Source organism: Poecile atricapillus, chromosome 7 (assembly GCF_030490865.1).
Source record: "Poecile atricapillus isolate bPoeAtr1 chromosome 7, bPoeAtr1.hap1, whole genome shotgun sequence".
In the NCBI taxonomy this organism is placed as follows: domain Eukaryota; kingdom Metazoa; phylum Chordata; class Aves; order Passeriformes; family Paridae; genus Poecile; species Poecile atricapillus.
Genome location: NC_081255.1, coordinates 3,490,289 through 3,510,942, shown reverse-complemented (window position 1 = coordinate 3,510,942; position 20,654 = coordinate 3,490,289).

The following is a 20,654-nucleotide window of genomic DNA, read 5'->3' as shown; positions in this document are numbered from 1 at the left end:
AATTAGGAGGAGGGCAAAGCAGGCTCAAAACTTAAAAGTTATAAAGAAAACTTTATTAACAGAACTAAAATAATAATAAAACTAGGATAAAACCTTCAGAACACTTCTTTCCCTGCCCAACTTCTTTTCTTTCTCAACTCATTTTATCTCAATGTAGATAAAAAACCTGGGATTTTAAATTTGTTACCACCTCTACAATAGTTTTTCATCAGTTCCTGTAGGGAGAGGAGTTTCTCTTGCCATGCCATGGAGACTTCTCCACAAGAAACAGTTCTCTCGTGGCTTTTTAATTTCCACAAATAGCAGCTGCCTGGAAAATACACAATTGTGACATTCCTCTCATTTTCACAGCCTTCCCACAACTGAGTTAATGGGCCATGTCAACTTATGGGGTACTATTTTAAGGGTGAGCTGTTCAAAAGCAAAGGTTCTCTTCATCTATCTCTGCAATCATCTTCATCTCTGGGAACAGGTCTTCTTCTCTCTCTGGGGGCAAAGGGTTTTTATCACTCTCATCTCTCTCTGTTCAAGCTTCTCATGGGATCACAGCTACTTCAACATCTGCTTTGCTTCATTATGGATGTCCCTGCTCACATCTACAGTTTGAACACTGCATCCCCCCATTTCTTTCAATTTCTCATGAATTAAAGGGGATATTTTAGTATATCATAGTCCATCTCCATGGCCTTACCAAAAGAAATTTCAGCCCAATACTAAGGCATCTCCTCATTCTCCTCCCATCTGGGACTTGACTGTTTCTTTACTGACCTTGGTGTCTTCATGTTGTCCTCTATGTGTCTTCACTCTGTCCTGAGGCACGCAGTTACCTCTTCAAAGCCAGAAGCAAGAGAGAGCTTTCCCAGCATTGCCTGTCTTTAAAATGTGAATCTCACAGAGGCGGATCTACCTTCTAAATGGTTTAATAGGTTGTCAGTTCTCAGAGCTAGCCAGTTATTGTTTTTTTCCAGGCACAGAAGAAGCTCTTAGCAGCTTCTCTCAGAAAAATCATTTCTGTGGGTGGCTTTTCCCTTCTTAACTAAATGTTAATTAATGCAAAATCAGAACAGCTGGCAGTTCTAATATTTAGGAATATTTAGGAATACCTCTGACTGTGGGGGAAAGTTGTGCCAGCCTAGAAGAGCAGGTTTAGCCTGAGATGCTTTCAGGAAGCGTCTGCCTGTTTAGCACTGAGAAAGGGAAATCCAGGTTTACCTTCAGCACTAATGAGAGGCTCTCCTGGGTACTCTGCATATCTGGCCAGAGCCTAGTGACCACAAGTTCAAAGACCTGTGAGGTTATTCTAGGCCCAAGGAGATGCTACACAAGAGAGAAACCCAACAAGGACCCCATTGTACCCCAGAAAGTGTTTGTGTTTTGAACATGAGTTTTCTCCCTTTCCTCTCTTGGCTTTGTGAGAGCCCCACAGGGTCTGGGTCCATCCTGATACCTCTCACAGCAAAGCTTTTGAAAAGCTTTGCATGAAAGACATGAAAAGAAATAGGAGATTTAGGTCACTTACCCAGCCTGAAGGACCTGCCAAGCATGTTGTGATGAATTTCAGGGCTGTATTGGGTTGACATATCACCTGGTCATGAAAGGGGCTTCACACTAAATAAAACCCAGTAAATGTCTGCTGTTGGAGTCACTGCCTGGGGAAGGAAGGTGAAAAACTGCCAGCACAGAGAGCTGGGAAGGTGCCCAGTGCCTCCATGCTTCACTGGGGAAGTTATCCCAATCCCTCTGGATCTCATACCCATGGTCCCAGGACCACCATAACCAGTCATGGTCTTTCCAGGGGACACTGCTGCCAGCACATGGTTTTAAAGGTGTCTGAGGAATAACCCTGTACAGCCTAAAACTCTTTGTCCACCAAGAAGAGAACTCAAAGAGCTTTTTGTACAGATGCTCCCACATTGGATTTATTTGCTGTTATTTTCCTGCCATCTTGCCATCTTGTGCTTCTACCATACCAATACCATCTATCATGCTATTTATTTATATACTATATTTATGCACCTACCTCTGTGCAACCCCATGTAGGCAGAAGCCAATGCAGTGTGATCCAACCTTAAGCCCTAAAGTTCCCTGGCTGGAGCAGGAATGGCAGCAGGAAGGATGCCAAGGAGAAAGAAAACTGTTCCACAAATAATTGCAATGGGGAGATGTAGGCACAGAGGGGGAAAATATTTACAGGCACTGTAAGGGGAGGAGGAATGGCTGTGGGATGTGCTTTAGGGAAGGCTGTGCATCAGATCTCACTGGCAGAGCTGTAGGCACTGCCTGGACCAGCTCCGGCACTGGCACAGGTGCAGTCACACAGCAGAAATACAGCTCCTGCCACCTGTGGCTCAGCCTCTTTCCTGGGAACTGAGGATTTACAAAAATAGGAAGCTGGAAATGCCACACAGCAGCTAAATATAGCCTGACCAACTGGTGAGCTGCAGTGCTTACTCCAAAACCAAAGGTAGAGAAAGAGAACTCCTCATTCCCTACCAGGATGAGGTGGGATGGAGGGAGCTGCTGGCCACAGTAGAGGCTGCCCTGGGGAGCCTGTTCAGTGCCCCACCACCGTCTAGGGGAAGAACCTTTTCTTGATAGCCAGGCTCACTCTCCTGTGGCACAGCTCCAGCCCTTCCCTGGGTCCTCTCACTGGTCAGAGGGAGCAGAGATTGGAACTGACCCTCGGGAGAAGCTGCAGAATGCACAATTGAGCTGCTCTTCTACAGAGCTGCTCATTTTGCTTCCTTGGAGGTGTTCAACCTGTTCCCCCCACAAAAAAAAAACTTGGCTATAATTGTATGTTTGCCAAATGCTGATCTTGGGGGCTGATTCCCCAAAGGCACAGAAGCACTGGAAGGTGGACGTGATGTTACTGCCACAAAGATGCCAGCAGTGTGGCTGGGGCTCGGCACATGAGATCAGTTGGTTTCTGTTTTGTTTTTTAATAGCCAAGCTTCCTTGGAAAAGTTGGTCTGGAACCAGCATGGAGGCAAGCAAATCACTGACATCACAACACAAGGGAAATTGCAAATTTATTTTGGGAAGGGGAAAAACAACAAGAAACTCGGAAACTGAACTTCAGCACCCACACTAAAAATAAACCACAAAAATTCATCACAGACCTGCTTGGGAAGGGGTCTGGCAGTGAGGACAAAATGAACTAAAAGTGACATTCTTTGGTGAATGGAAAGGCTGAGGCATCCTGATTAGGGTCCAAGTGTGGGAAGCTATCTAAAAATAAACAAACAAATAAAGCCCCAAAGCTCTGGGGTTTTCAGCACCATCTGGAGACTCTGGACTGTAGGAAAACATTTTAACAGAGCAAAAGCATGGTATTTTAGTAAAAGCCTGTCTGCACAACCCGGCTTTCAATCCAGGCGACAATTCTAAGGGCAGTGTCTTAAAAACTCTCCTAGAACAGCGAGAACAAAGAAAAACAATAGCATTGTGTACATGGAAAAGAATGTAAAACAATGTGTATTAACCAATAGTAGCTTGTTAAGCCCTGCAAACCCTGTAGAACCCTAGAAAAGTGTGCAAAAGATAGAAATAAACGATGTTCACTATACCTCTGTGAAGACTCAGTGAATAGTCTGAGTGGTTTTCCATTACCTGGCGCTCTGAACAGGGACCCCTTTGCGGGCAAATGGTACCAGCTCGGCAGGTCCGCACAGTGGACAGACGTGGAAGCAGACCGGGGCCAGCAGAGCGGATTCGCATGGTGGATAGATGTGGAAGTGGATCAGAGCTGGGCTGGCAGGTTCACACAGTGGATAGATGTGGAAGTGGATCAGAGCTGGGCTGGCAGGTTCACACAGTGGAGAGATGTGGAAGCGGATCAGAGCTGGGTTGGCAGGTTCACACAGTGGATAGATGTGGAAGTGGATCAGAGCTGGGCTGGCAGGTTCACACGGCGGATAGATGTGGAAGCGGATCAGAGCTGGGTTGGCAGGTTCACACAGTGGATAGATGTGGAAGTGGATCAGAGCTGGGCTGGCAGGTTCACATGGTGGATAGATGTGGAAGTGGATCAGAGCTGGGCTGGCAGGTTCACATGGTGGATAGATGTGGAAGCGGATCAGAGCTGGGCTGGCAGGTTCACATGGTGGATAGATGTGGAAGTGGATCGGAGCTGGGCTGGCAGGTTCACAGGGTGGATAGATGTGGAAGTGGACCTAAGGTGGGGAAAGCCGGGGACGGAGGAGCCTGGGAAGAAGACCGAAGGCAGGTACGCTTCGGCACTCAGGGAGAAGGAGTCGCGACCCTTTCCCCATCCAGGGCTGCTAGCATGGATGTAGAATTTGCGGCAGCACAAACTGCTTCAAAGTGTACTCATTAAACAAATGGAAGCAGTCAAGGCTAAGGGCCTTGAAAAGCTCGTTTTATGGGCTAGAGAAAACAGAAGCTTGAAGATACCTCCACTGCTTTTTGCAGTGGAGGATTGGAGAGAAATAGGAGACCAGTTGTGGGAGAAAACAATTACAAGGAAAAGCAAGGACACTCTGTCTTATGGTCTGACTTGGCAGATTGTAATTAATACCTTAAAAGACATGAAAGCGAGATCTGCTCAGGCTGCGAGCCCTGTAATTCTACCTGTGTCACAGCAGCAGCAGACGCCTTTACCTCCCACTGCTGGGCGAGCATTCCTTCTTTATGCTGCCCTTAGAGAGATGGGGGGAGAGTCAGAGAGAAGAAAATAAGGAGATGTTCAATGTTTTTAAATTGATTGTGGACATACAGGGACAAGATATTAACTCTACTTTTGAAGAGAAGCCAGATTTAGAACGGTTTCCACCCGACCCAGGGGGGGCATGGGGGGAACACTGGAGTGTGCGCAGAGAACAGAAGCACCCCCCATGGCACAGGCACTGCAGAAGAAGCTCCAAGGCCATGCTGGACAAATATCAGCAATTACAGAAACAGTTGAGTAGAAACAGGTGGCTCAAGCAGCTTCAAAGGGAGACAAAATAGCCAAAAAATCGCTAACTATATGGCACCTAGTTTGAAATTCATTACTTAATTAAAAGTTGATGAACTGCAATGGTCACCATTGCTATCACCTGGCACTGAGAAGCTTTTCATGTAACATTGCCTGCTTTTGTAAAATTGTGTCCTTTTCCCTCTGTCTGCGAACAAGACGACAAATATTGGGAGAAAGAACTGCATTTGGTAAAGTTAATTTTGTGAGTTTTTTTTGCTCTCCGTTTTTCCCCTCTGCAAGAGTATGTGGGGGATGACGAAGACCTCACTCAAACTTTCTAGAGATACCAGCAGCAGAGTGGGCATTTCACCCCCTGGCTCCATCTCCAAGATGAAGCACCGGGATAGTACCCAGTTTGTTATAAAGTCATGATTCATTGTTTTCTTAGAATGTCTTTATATACCCTTTTAGAGTTAATTTTGTGTTTTAAAGTAATTGTGAGTTCTTAAAGTTTTGGAGTTTTACTACAGAAATTATTGCAATTCATTAGAAAATTCAAAAAACCCCTCTTTAAAAATGTTTAGAGTAGATATTAACAGAAGTAAAAAGTTACCTTGCAATAATTAGTTTTAAAACCTAATGTTAAAATATTGAATGATTTACAGCTACTAATAAAACGATCTTCCAATTAATGTTATCTACAAAAGGTATTCCTGGTTTAAAAAATAATTAGCTAAGACAACATTACTGCACAAGACAAAGTTAAGTTAACCTTATGTGATCCATTTGCTTGTTTTTTCCATAATTTTAATAAGGTAATTTCAATGTGAGTCTTTTTGCTATAAAAAACACATATAACAGCATACATACCGATTTGGACTTTGAATTTTAATTAAAAATTGGACTTTATGTTTCTGAAAAGTGTTACGAAAGCTGAATGGTAACTTGCCAAATCCTGTTGTGGTTTCTCTCTAGTAAAACTGCACTTTAAAAATCCTAACCAACTTAAGCATACACCAAGCAATTCCTACTATGAATAAGTGTTTTCAGTAACATCTGCAGTTATTATGAGTTATTTTCAAAACCAAATGACATGGAATTGTGATGTATTTGTTACATCCTTATAATCTCTATAGTAAATCCTTGTTACTGTTATATTGTAATATAACAGTTTAAAAGGTATATACGAAACTTTCAGTTGCCCTTTTTTTAATAATAGAGTAAGATTGAGTTATGCTTTCATTTGATATAGATTGAGGGTTAATAGAATTAAGCAAAGTTAAGTTTCACTATGTTTGAGTGTTTTTAAGTTAAGTTTTGTAACTCTGGTATTCTTTTGAGGTTTTGTAATTTCCTTTTGTCATAATTAATTTTTAGCAGGTTTGAATTTTGTTTAAATTGTCTCACATTTTGTGAAAAGACACTTGTCTAAACTGCAAAGTATAGTTACCTTCCTAGAGAGATGAGGATGACTATGACTGAAACAGCTGTGATGGAACACTGATGAACACCTGCTTGTGGATAGAGGGTAATGCAGTCTGTGGCACCCTTGATTTCATTGGGAGTTCTACTGTTTGTTGCAATCTCTGCAGTTTTTGTTTCTTATAGGTAACACAAAAGAATAGTGATTGTTACTAGGAAATTTAGGAGTTTTTTTACCTTGTTTCATTTTTGGTCATTAAGACATGACTTTTCTAAAAATATTATCTTGATTTTCTCAAACACTTACTGCTGACATATTCATTGTATAACGTGAATTTATGGATTTTTATGATGAGCATTATCTACAGAGTGTCATTGTTGTATTTATAGCCAGCTTCTTATATTTTAACATATTTTTGTGTAATTACCTTTTAGACGTGTCATCTGAGATCCTTTTGTTTTCTAACTACAGACGCATCTTGATAAACAAGTTATATAGCTGTTCCTATACAGAGTTTTCATGGTTTTTACTCCTTTCCTTGTTTAAGAAGATTTGCTTTTGCCTAATCCAGTGTAGCTTTATTATTTTTCAGTGCCTTCAGAATTCCAAGAAAATGTATCATTGTTGAAAGTCAGCTGTTACGAGAGAAACTGCAGATTAAACCAACTGCTGAATGGTTGAATTGGTCTGTTACCTAAGAGTTCTGATTATTTGCTTTATACAAATCCATTTCAACAGTTTGCTGTGCTGTAAGCATCTCATAGCTGCTATTATTAAAAACCTTGTTTTGAAAATGAGTTAAGAGACATCTTTCCAGTTTAAAGCCTAGGCCCTGGCCAAGCCTTGGCTTTACCTGGACGGAATGTTTGCCAACAGATCCAGATGTTTTCTACACCAAATCAGTATTTGAGTCACTTTTGACTTGGCAATTTGACCCTATTAATATGACAGCTGGATCAATTTTGATGTGGGCTTGGAGAATCATTTCCGGAGGTGGTTATCCAATCCTTCACTGATTTTGTTGTCTGTTTGCTAACTATGGGATGCTGGTGCAGTGTTTTAGTAGTTAATAGTAATTTTATATTACATATGTTATTAATAATGTTTATAATCTGACTGATTTCTGACTGCTGTAGGCTTTTCATTCATTATGTATATAGTTTTGTGTTGATATTAGTATGCATGATAAAAGTACATCTCACTTTCAAAAACATAAGGAATTGATACCCTAAAAGCATTTGACTAATGTAGTATGTACATTAGAAATTTAGACCACAATTCATTTTGAATAATGAAATATTTACACCAAAAATTTAGAAAGATCATATAGTCTGAATTCACAATTAATTGCACCACAGCTAAGCCAAAATGATTCATTGACTTTAAGGGGAGAAGTGCCTATGTTTGTTGACAGGTTCAAAAAGGTCACCTGTTCGTCTGACCAGACTGTCTGCCCCTGAAAACATGAGACCCAGTGAATGGAGAAGTCACCACACAGCTTTAGTACTCCAAGCAACGTCAGAAGTGGAGCTGCCAAGACACAGTTATGTCTGAAAACTACACAGACAGTTTACCAACAGAAGTTTTATGTTATCATCATAATGTTGTGTCTGTACCAATTTTCTTCAGTTATTCTGTTTTAAGATTTGAAAGAATGTGTTGTATGAATCTTTCTAACCACTCAGTCTCTATCCATGAACAACTAAAACAGCTGCAAAACAAGTTACATGCCCTGAAAGAAGTTGATGACCCTGTTAGAAGCTGGTTAACCAACTGAGACATTATTTAAGTACTTAAAATCTCTTATATTAGAAGAGAAATTAATTCTTGTTATAGTATTAATAGAGATAGTTATTGTAAGCTGTATGTTATCCTGTATCTGTAAAAGTCTGAAACTAATCAAGTCCAAAACCTGTGCTGTGCAAAAACAAAAAAGGGGAATTGTAGGAAAACATTTTAACAGAGCAAAATAATGATATTTTAGTAAAAGCCTCTCTGCGCAACCTAGCTTTCAATCCAGGCAACAATATTAAAGGCAGTGTCCCTGAAACTCTCCTGGAACAGCAAGAATAAAGAAAAACAATGGCATTGTGTACCTGGAAAAGAATGTAAAACAATATGTATTAACCAATAGTAGCTTGCTAAGCCCCACCAACCCTGTAGGGCCCTAGAAAAGTGTGCTAAAGATAGAAATAAATGATGTTTGCTATACTTCTATGAAGACTCAGTGAATAGCCTGAGTGGTTTTCCTTTATTTCAATTTTGATTTTTTTCAATAAATGTGACATGGCTGGGCTGTAAGCTGCACAGACAAAATTGGCCCTAACAGATTCCATCTCCAGTAGTCTAGTTCTTTAAAGAGTAGAAGAAAAGGAATCCCTGGGTAAAATAATGATAGGTTGGATTAGAACTCAAACAGGGGACCCCAGCTAGTCCCAGTCAAGACTGAAGGCAGACACCTAATTGGTCAGTGAGCTGGGTGGTGTTAAGAATACAACCTATCAAATGTTCAAGCACAGGAATTTTGAAGCCCCTATAAAAGAGGGTGTCCATCAATAAACTTTGGCTGTTTTATGAACTTGGCATGTTTAGTCATGTGTCTGTCTCCAAAACTGTGACAAGGGGTGACACCAACGTGATAGACAGCAGCTGCCATGGGTAGAGAGGGGAGACAGAGTTCTGGCAGGGGAGAGCAGTGTGGAGAGCTACCTAAGAAAAACAGCATTGAGAGCTACCTAAGAAGAGCTGCGTGAAAAGCCACCTAGGTCCAGACCCTGGTAAATAGAAGAATGCTGCCAGAAGACATGGGAGGACAGGTTTTGGTGGTGGAAAACACAGTCATTACAGTATGGACCCTCCTTTTATGAGAATGCGGGATAAAATATGAAGAGCGAGCTTTGTTAGCCTTGCTGATGTGGTCTAAGAACCACAGGTTGGACACAACCGAAGAAGCTGCCCTTGATATAAAAACTTGGGAGCAGACTGGGAGATTTATAATCAAGACAGTCTCCATAGGCGATGAAGTCACCATAAACATTATAAAGCCCTGAAGGCTTGTTTTAGACTTGCTGAGACAGTTAAAAGCCAAGTGGGATGCAAGGATGGCAGTGGGGATGCTGCAGGCGCCACCCACTGAGACATGCAGTGAGAATGGGGCACCGGGTGAGGCAGCAGGGCCATGGACACCATACCGGGTGTGCAGGAGGAGAGGATGGATGAGGCAGCCCCCATGTGATAGCTCGTCTCTAGCTTGTGCTAGAGCTGCATATGCCCTGTGCTAAGCCCTTTGTCGCCATGGTCACGCTCAGACCGTCTCTGCCCAAGGCTGATTGGCTTGGCTCTGCAATCACGCCTAAGGTCCAGCCTCTGCTTGGCACATCCACTCGCTCATGGGTGGATGAGTCACTGCGAGGTGTGACAGCACAGGTACCCGGACTGGCGGGACACAGGATCCCAAAGCCATGGTACCATGCACGCCGCTGCCACCACAGCCACAGGGACACAAATCAGCAAGGTACTTGAGAGATACCTGTGGAGGGAACCACGCCTTTCTGCTGAAACCCAAGAGGATGCAGCCACTGCGTTGCCGGTAGCTACACCTGATCCAGTCAGTGTCTGGAGACAGGTAAAGCAAGCAGTGATTGTAAGTGGGGATTTTGTGGGTGCAGATAAGATTGACATGCCTGTATCAGGTAATTGGGAACTTGGGGATGGGGCAGTTGAAGCATATCTGGTGCTGAGAGGCAGTGGAACTGTGCCAGGTAAGTACACTCCATTTCAGTAGCCGGTCCACTCTGAACTGCACCAGCTCGCCGCAAAGTACAGACTAGGATCTCCTGCAGTAGGAGAAATCATGCTGCGATTTCTAACTGCAGAAGTAATTCCTTTTGATATTAAGTAGCTCCCTAAATTGATATATACACCAGTCAAATATATGGTATTCGAGTCCACCTGGTGACACAGTGCAGAGGAGCAGTGTGCTGGTTTCACCTTAATTAATATTTAGTAAGAAGGAAGAAACCACCCACTGAAATTATTTTTCCGAGAGAAGCTGCTGGGAGCTTCCTCTGTGCTTGGAAAAAAACCAATAGCTGGTTAGTTCTGAGAGTTGACAATTGATTGAACCATTTAGAAGTTGGATCCACCTCTGTGAGATCCACATTTTAAAAACAGACAAGGCTGGGAAAGCTCTCTTGGCTTCCGGCCTTGAACAGGTAACGGGGGCCGGTCCCTGCTCGGCCTGGGGGCAGGCAGGGCTGGGCTGGGGCTCTGCTGCGGTGCTGGCCCCTCCCGGGAAGTCTGCCGGGTCCTGTTCTGGTGCTGTTCTGCCAGGGCCCCTTCCCATGGGGGCGAGCCCATCCCGGGGAGCTCCCCGAGCCCTTGGCAGTGGCACCGCCGGGCCAGGCCGGTCCCTGGCTCAGCTGAAATTCTGCTGCGGCTGAGTTTCACCGGGAACTGCCGGGCAGGGGGAGGGGAAGCGATCGACCGTGCTGCCTTTGAGTGTTAGGCTGCTTGCTGAGATCCTGGCTGTCCTTCCCCAGTGCAGCCACCGAAAATCCTCCATCGTAAACAGGCCCTGGCAGAGACCGCGTGAGCATCCACAGGCCCGGGAATATTTAACCCTTTCACTACACAGATGGGACCTGCAGACCATGTCCCTCTCTCCAGGGAAAAAAAGGACAAAGTGATGACACATAGAAAGAACATGAAGACGTGCTGGTCAGTAAAGAAACAGTCAAGCCCCAGATGGAAGGTGAAGGAGGAGATGCCTTAGTATTGAGGCTGAAAGTTCCTTTGGTAAGGCCATGGAGATGAACTATGATACACTACAATATCCCTTTTAATTCATGAGTAAGTATGGGGGGATGAAGTTTTGAAACTGTAGATGTGAGCAGAGGTATCCATGATGAAGCGAAATAGATGTTGAAGTAGCTGTGATCCCATGAGAAGCTTGAACAGAAAGAATGATAAAGACCCTTTGCCTCCAGGGAAAGAAGAAGACCTCTGTTCCCAGAGATGAAGATGATTGCAGAGATAGATGAAGAGAACCTTTGCTTTTGAACAGCTCATCCTGAAAATACTGCCCTATAAGTTGACATGGCCCATACACACAGCTGTAGGAGTGCTGTGAAAATGGGAGGAGTTTCACAATTGCAGATCTTTTCCCGGGCAGCTGCTATTTGTGGAAATGAAAAGCCACAAGAGAACTGTTTCTTGTGGAGAAGTCTCCATGGCATGGCAAGAGAAAGCTCCTCTCCCTAGAGGAACTGATGAAAGACTATTGTATAGTTGGTAACTGATTTAAAATGCCAGGTTTTGTCTCTACATTGTCAGCTGGGAAAGAAAAGAAGGCAGGGGGAGGAAAAGGGTTCTGAAGGTTTTATTCTGAGTTTTATTATTCTTTTAGTTCTGTTAATAAAGTTTTTTTCATATCTTTTAAGTATTAAGCCTTTCTCCTAATCCATATCTCACAGCAAGAATTGAGTAAGTGCACTGGTGATTTTAGCCAGCGCTAAACCCACCACAAGCAGGAACTAGAAAACCTAAGAGTTTTGCAGCAAGATCCATGTTTTGGGGCAGGGATTCCTCAGCTCCTAGGATTGCCATCAGTGGGAGACCCATAACTCCAAGCATGATTACATCCATTGATGGTGGCATAAGCAAAAGACTCGGGGATGCAACTTGAGAAAGAGAAGCTGCACACCTTTAAATCCCTGGTACAAGAGCAACTATTTCAAGGGCACATAGAACCATCAACAAGCCCATGGAACACTCCAGTATTGGTCATAAAAAAAACATCTGGTACATGTCTTGCTACATGACTTAAGGAAAATCAGTGTCGTTATGGAAAGCCTGGGTGCTTTGCAGCCTGGTATGCCATCTCCTACTATGATATGTTTCTGATTGTGGACTTGGAATATGGTTTTTTTTACTATCTCATTACACCCTGAAGATACCCCAAAGTTTGCTTTTACAGTGCCATCCATTAATAACACTGCACCAGTCAAGCACTATCAGTGGGAAGTTCTGCCACAGAGCATGAAAAAAAAGGCCCATAATTTATCAGTGGTACGTTGTACAAGCACTCCCATCAGTAAGAGAACAATTTCCAGAGGTGTACTGCTATCACTACATAGACAACATCTTGATAGCAACCCCAACCAAAAAACACCTTTCACAGATTCAGTCTAGCCTGATACAAGCATTAAAAACATTTGGGCTGCAGGTAGCTCTGGAAAAGGTGCAGCAGCACCTTGGAAATACTCAAAGTAATGGATCAGACCATCCAGCCACAAACAATTCAACTCTCAGCCAAAATTTGAACTTTAAATGATGCAACCCAAAAAATTTTCAGTATCAGAAACTGGGTTAGACCCTATGTAGGACTGACAACCCAACAATTGGCATCCTTATTCAATATCGTTAAAGGTGATCCTGAGCTAACTTCTCCTGGAAAATTAAACCCAGAGGCAAAAGCTGCTCACAAAACAGTAGAGTAGGCCATTACAAACAGACAAGTCCACCGGATATGGCCAGAGGTGTGCATTACTGTATTCATTTTCATTGTTGATTTTCACCCTACCAGCATTACTGGACACTGGGATACTCAGTAGCCCAACCCATTGCACATTTTTGAGTCAATTCTCTGTCGCTAGAGGACATGGAATGATTCACACAAACACATCTCAGTGGTGTGATAGAAAAAAGAGAGCTTTATTTTCCTGACTCCAGTATTTATAGATTTTTTACAATGACCGGGATTGGATAATTTAGTTACCACCTTCCCAATCACACTGGTCACGCGAAACATCCATCAAAAGACGTTTCTTAGAAGGAATGTATAAACATCTATGTTTATAGTTACTTTCCCGGGAAAGTGTCTAAAACTATGAAAAACAAAATCAGAAGGCTTATTTTTCAGGGCAACAGATTCTCCTACCTCACCAACCTAAAAAGATAGCACCTATCATCTTCAAGTTAATTGCACAATTAATCATCAAATGCCATCAGAGATGTTTACAATTAATGGAAGAGATCCTTCCAAATTTACTATACCTGTGCCAAAAGAACACTTTGAATGGTGCTTTTCCAACAGCACAGTTTTACAAAGTGCCTTGCAAAATTTCTCAGGACCAATTGCTTACCATCTACCAAGCCATAGATTACTGCAGTTGAGTGGGACCACTGCACTATCTCTAAAGCCACTAAATAGGTGCACACCCCTAAAAGGTGTTACAGTATTTACCGATAATTCTGGAAAAATGGGAAAAGCCATTGTAACAAGGAAAGAGGAAAGTGGACAGCAAACATTGGAAAGTTGTGAGAGTGGATCACCTCAGCTGGTGGAGCTATGTGCTGTAGCTATGGCTTTCCAGTATTCCCCATATTCCTTTTAATATTGTGACTGACTCTGCCTACATTGTTGATATTACACAGAGATTTCACCAAGCACTATTAAGAGAAATTGACAATGCACCACTATTTGACTTACTAAAATCTTTGTGGCACACCATCCACGCTAGAACTTGCCCTTATTGCATCTTACACATCAGAAGTCATACAAATTTACCAGGTTTCATTGCAGAGGGCAATGCTCAAGCAGATTAGCTAGCCAGCCCTGCTTGGACAGCACCACAGCCAGACATGCTTGCACAAACAAAGGCATCACACACATTTTCCCATCAAGATGTTTGAGCCCTACAGTGACAATTCCTGCCTGACAAACACAGAGGCTCATAATATATTTAACGCCAGTCCCGACTGCCAAGGCCACATTGTACCAATGCAGATGGGGGTTAATCCTTGTGGTCTGCGAGTTTTACAAATCTGGCAAACTAATGTCACACATATCCCTAAATTTGGCCATTAAAAGTATGTGCATATATCAACCAATACTTTTTCATCGGCTGTATGGGCTTCAGTACACACAGGGGAAAGGAGTCAGGATACCATTGCACATTGGTGATCAGCCTTTGCTGCTTTAGGTATTCCCCATAACATTAAAACAGACAATGGCCCTGCATACATCCCACAAAATACAAGACAATTCCTACAGCTCTAGGTGTGTTACACCACTCTGGTATTCCTCACTCACCAACAGGACAGGCTATTGTGGAATGTGCCCATGGCACTTTAAAGTGTATTCTTGATAAACAGAAAAGGGGAATGTCTGGTGAGACCCCACAGAGCAGAGTGGCTAAAGCTATCTATACCCTAAACCATTTGACTTCCACGCAAGCTGCTGCTTCATAGAATCATCCTCACAGAATCCTGCAATGGTTTGGGCTGGAAGGGACACTAAGGTTCATTCAGTGCTGTCACAGTACAGCTGGTCTGGACAAAGTAAATCTGACCATAACACAAATCTAATTTAGCTAGCCTAATTCATGTCTGAACATGTCCCTGGGTAAGTTACAGGGCCAGCCCCATTCAAGCTGAGAAGAAAGCACACCACTAGCCAGGATGCTGGGCAGGGAGAGAGATCTCAGCCAATGGCCCGGGAAATTTGAATTAAGCATTTAAGTGAGTTCTGAATAGTAAACGAGGCTGTTTCGTCTCATGAGCACCCGGAGCACGAGTTGTGAGTTTCGTCTCCCCATCCACGGCCGGCACATTATAAGTGGTGACGCTCGTGTGAGGACACAGCCTTTACTGTGAGTAGAGTGGGAGGGAAGATAGGGACAGAGCTTCTTAAAAAGCCTGTCCAAAACAGCGAAAAGCAGGGAAATACAGTGAAAAGCTGGGAAAGACAGGCGAAATAGCCTGAGGAACAGCAAAAAGCTGGGAAAGACAGAGGCGAGAAGAGCCCAAAACTACAGCGAAAAGCTGAATTGAGAGGTGGAAAATCCGTCCAAAAAAAATTCAGCGAGGAGAGCTGTCTGCAGCGAAAAATCGCTAAAAATCCGGAATAGTTTCTGGACTTATCCATACAAATTGAAGGAAATACTCATCAGGGCTATGGGAGGCTTGATATCCACTCAACCACCTCCAGTTTGGAAGGTCTGGTCGCTTTTTTTACAAGAATTAGGATTAGAATATGACAAAAAACATTATTAGCTTTAATGTGGGCAAAGAACCACGTTTAGACACAGCCGGAGAGGCTGCTTTTGATACAAATATATGGGAACGAACTAGACATTTTATTCTTAAAGCAGTCTCAAAGGGGGACGAAGATGCCATAAAAGTTTTAAAACCTTGGAGATCTATTTTTAACGTAATGAAACAGATAAATGCTGACCTGAAGAGCGGGTACAGAGAGCTGGAGAGGACAGAGAGAGCTTGGAACACCTTTCCAAGCCCATGGGGAGAGCGGCACCACCAAAGAGCTGCCCCGCACGGCCGAGCCGCTTTAAACGCTCCCCTCTCAGCAGAACTGCTTAGCGAGCTGTTTCCTGCACCTCCACCGAGCCAGAGAGCCTGGGCAGCAGGCAGAGAAACCATAACATGCGATACCCTTCGCAATCCTGCCAAGTGTCTGGACCCCGCTGAGCGGCGAAGCAGGGTGGAACGGCGGAGTCCCGGGTTGTGCCGGCCCTGCCGCAGCCGAACGGAACACAGCAGGCGGCGGAGCCTAGGAGATGCTGCAGCGCGATTCCAGAATACCCAGTGGCCGGCCCGAGCCGCGGAGCCGCCGTCGTCAGTCGGAAAATGCCGCTCCTTCGGCCCCAGAGCCCGCGGCCATGCCTCAGCACCACGCTGCCCCCAGGGCCGCCCCTCAGCCACTGGGGCCGGCCACGCCCCTCAGCACCATGGAAACGCCCGCGCCGCCCCTGCCCACAGCTGATTGGCTCAGCCCAGGAGCCACGCCCACCGCCCCGCCTCCGCTGGCCACGCCCGCCTGCCGCTACTACGGGTGGGGGGCAGAGGTGACGTCACGTGAAATGCCCGGATCCAAACCCGGAAGTGGCCCAGCAGTAAGAGAAGGCTACCGGCGATGGAGCCCGGCCCAGGGACAGCACCCAGCGCAGCTCCAGCTTCACCACAGCTACAGCCAGAGCACTCACAGCCACAAACAAAACCCACAAGACCTCCACAGAGAGAACCAGAGTCTTCACTTGACGTCAGCTCCAGCTCCAACACCACTCCTGTCAGACACTATCCCAACGCATGTGAGCTTCAGACTACAAACCCTGATGAAAAATGCAAACTTGCCTAGTTTAACTCTCAGCTATTCGAACTTGAAACAAAACCTGTTTTATATATATGCCCGAGAGATCTATCTGTATTACAGTGTTTATTATCATTGTTAATTTGCATTCTACAAGAATTATTAGTCAGAGGGTATCACAGTGGTCCCTCCAAAATGAGAAACTGGATACCAACTCACAATTAATACCTTTGACTACCTAAAAAGTGATCCAGGATTAACTTCCCCTAGAAAATTAACCTCAGAAGCAAAAGCTGCTCTTGAAACAGCTTTTTTGAGATAGGTCCAAACTATCTCAAACCAACAAGTCCACCAGATATGCCCATAAGTGTGTTGCACTGTATTTGTTCTCATTGTAAATGTGCACCCCACTGCTGTTACAGGGCAGTGGAACACTCACTGGCCTGACCATATACACATCCTAGAGTGGATATTTTAACCTCATCAGCCAAAAAAGACAGCACCACAGCCAGACATGCTGGCACAAACAAAAGCATCACACAATTTCTTCCATCAAGGTTTTCAGGCTCTACAACAGCTATTCCACCTGACAAACACAGAAACTCGTAATATTGCTAGCACCTGTGCTGACTGCCAGAGCCACACTGCACCACTACAGATGGGGGTAAACCCTCGTGGACTGCGTACCTTACAAATCTGGGAAACTGATGTCACACACATAACTGAATTTGGATGTTTAAAATATGTACACTTATCTATTGATACCTTTTCATCAGCAATATGGGCTACAGTGCACATGGGAGAAAAGGGTCAGGATGCTATTGCACACTGGCGGTCAGCCTTTGCTGTTTCGGGCATCCCTCACACCATCCAAACAGACAATGACCCTGCATACACTTCACAGAAAACAAGACATTTCCTACAGCTCTGGGGTGCAGCACACCACACTGGTATTCCTCGAATAGCAACGGGACAAGCCATTGTGGAAAGAGCACATGGCACTTTAAAATATATACTTGAAAAACAAAAGGGAGAAATGTCTGGTGAGACACCACAGAGTAAGGTAGCTAAGGCTATTTAATACTACATCACTTAACAGTATCAGAAAAGTCCCAGAACCCAGTCATTTTAAATCACTTTCTAGCATTACAGTCATCTGGAGATGAACAGTTGCCTAAACCCAAGGTAATGGTGAAAGACCTTCTCACTTATAAGTGGGGAGGCACATGGAGTTTCATTACCTGGGGAAGGGGATATGCCTTTGTTTCCACGGACAGTGGAACACAATGGGTACCTGCCAGATGTGTCCGTCCTGCTCTATGTCCTGCCCAGGACCACAAACAACACCCTCCTGACAGAACCTCAACAGATGTGATGGAGTAGATTGAAGAGCAACCAGAACAACTTATTCACCTACCTCATGAAAATCAGAGATTCTTGAAAAGACAGTTCACTTAAAAACTTTGTTTACAAATTGTTTTTCTGCTAAATTGGGTTTTCTCATGGTTCTAAATGTTGAATGTTATAGAGTTCAGGTATAATCTCAGTTCTGAACAGGTTCTTTTTTAATGTTAAGTTGTAACTTGTAACTATAAGTAGTTAACCTGTGGCATGTTAGCTTGAAGGATTGTGATCTTACCTGCCAGCTCCGGGAAGTGAGTGTTGCAAACTCAATTTAGTACACAAAGCATGTTGCTAGCCAAGGAGAACTAAATTTTGTCAAATTAATTGGAAAACTTCATTCAAATTAAACCCATGCTGTCCCTGTTATCATGTCTGCAAAGGGCCCTTTCAGATAGGATAAGAGAGAGCATTTTGTATTTTTTTTTAAATTTCACCAAAAAGGGTGAATTGTCACGTTATTGTAACAGTACAGCTGGTCTGGACAAAGTAAATCTGACCATAACACAAATCTAATTTAGCTAGCCTAATTCATGGCTGAACATGTCCCTGGATAAGTTACAGGGCCAGCCCATCCAAGCTGAGAAGAAAGCACACCACTGGCCAGGATGCTGGGCAGGGAGAGAGATCTCAGCCAATGGCTGTCTAGCCCGGGAAATTTGAATTGAGTATTTAAGTGAGTTCTGAATAATAAACGAGGCTGTTTCGTCTCATGAGCACCCGGAGCACGAGTTGTGAGTTTTCTCTCCCCATCCATGGCTGGCACGTTACACAGCGCCACCCCCTGCCATAGGCAGGGACACCTTCCACTATCCCAGGTTTCTCCAAGCCCCATCCAACCTGGCCTTGGACACTGATAGGGAAGCCACAGCTTTTCTGGGCAACCTGTGCCAGGGCCTCAGCACCCTCACAGGGAACCATTCCTTCCCAATATCCCATCTAATCCTGCCCTCTGACAGCTTTAAGCCATTCCCCTTGTCCTGTCACAACATTCCCTTGTCCAAAGTCCATATCCAGGAAGGTTTAAGTAATACCATTTCCTTTAGGTAGGAAGAATTTCCATCACAGGTGTTTCTGCTGACAGTGTTTTCCCCCCTCCCTTTGTTTAGGAGAAGCAGGAGATGCATGTAAGGGGAGTTCTGCAAAGCTCCAGCATTCCCAGAGGAGGAAGACTGGCTTGGCAGTCTCCAAGTGCCCTCTGCCACAGATGCAACAAGCAGCTCCAGCCAGCTCTACTGGCAGATTTATCCAGCGAACATCCATGCCAGATGTGAATGGAGGTGTTTGGGATTGGGATTGAAAGGGGAGTGATAGCCACCCTGCCCTGTGAAGGCAGCGCTCTCCAGAAGAGAGGGCCTTTTATCCCTTCTTCCTGACACCAGGGACAGGACCCAGGGAATGGCTGGAGCTGTGTCAGGGGGGTTGGGATGAGTGTCAGGGAAAGGTTCTTCACCCAGAGGGTGGTGGGCACTGCCCAGGCTCCCCAGGGAATGGACACGGCCCCAAGGCTGCCAGAGCTCCAGAAGCATTTGGACAATGCTCTCAGGAATGCACAGGGTGGGATTGTTGGGGTGTCTGTGCAGAGACAGGGACTGAACTGGATGATCCCTGTGGATCCCTTCCAGCTCAGGATATTTTGTGAATCTGTGTCGGCTGGACATTAGCACAGGGCTCATAAGACTTTGCTTCAGAATTTACCTGAATTTTTAGTGGCAAATGGGATTAGTCTGGTAAAATAGAGAGGATGAACTGGTACCTGGATTGGAGCACAGAAAGGCATAGATGGCTCTTCATAGACCATTCAGGCACTCCAGCAGAAGACAGGAAGCGAAGAAAAAAAGAGGCGTCCCCAGATAGCATGGAAAGATAAATCTGAGCGTAACTAAGGGTGTGAAATGTGGGTCAAGAGGGCAGTGAACAATAGTAAGAAATATGCTGAGATGACTAAAGCAGTGAGAAAGAGGGCGAGGAGAAAAGCAATTAAAAAGATGAGCAGTCATTCTAGTTTGGCATTGAGAGCTTGATGGCTGGACAATATACATGAGGAGAAACTAGTAGCCAGGTGGACATGCAAAGAATGACTAACAAGGCATCAGGCAATGAATTCTGTCTGTCAGGTGCTGGAAACACAACACCCAGCATGGAGCTGAGGAGGAGTCAGAGCACCATTAATTCAGTCAGGTCTGCTGCAGGCAGGGATCTGGGGTCTCATTGTGAGCATCTAAGAAATAAGGGAATGAAATGGAAAAGCCGTATCAGCTCCCTGGATACTCTGAAATATGAGGTGCAGCTGCAGCTATTTTTAGAAGCATGAAATATCCTGAGTGGGAAGGGACTCATAGGGATCAATCATCCAGTCCAACTCCTGGCTCAGGACACCACAACAGTCTCACCTTGTGCATCCCTGAGAGCACTGTTGAAACACTCCTGGAGCTCTGGCAGCCTTGGGGCCCTGCCCATTCCCTGGGGAGCCTGAGCAGTGCCTGCCCAGCACCCTCTGGGGGTAGAAACTCTTCCTGATCTCCAGCTTTCCCTCAGGTCCTGTCTCTGGAGGCCTAGAGAAGGTTAACATGTAGTCCATGTACATAGAACAGGGCTTGCAGGCTAGTTGATAGCATTTCGATTCTACTGAAATCTGCTGAAAACTACTTGGACAAGCTATTAAAGATCTAATTCCTATAGATCTGCAACACTAGTAGGCCAATTAATAAATTAATATGGATTCTTTATTAGGAAAAAAAAAACATTTTAAAGAAAAAAGCTTTTTTCTGACAGGAAAGAGGAAGATGGCTTAGCTTTAG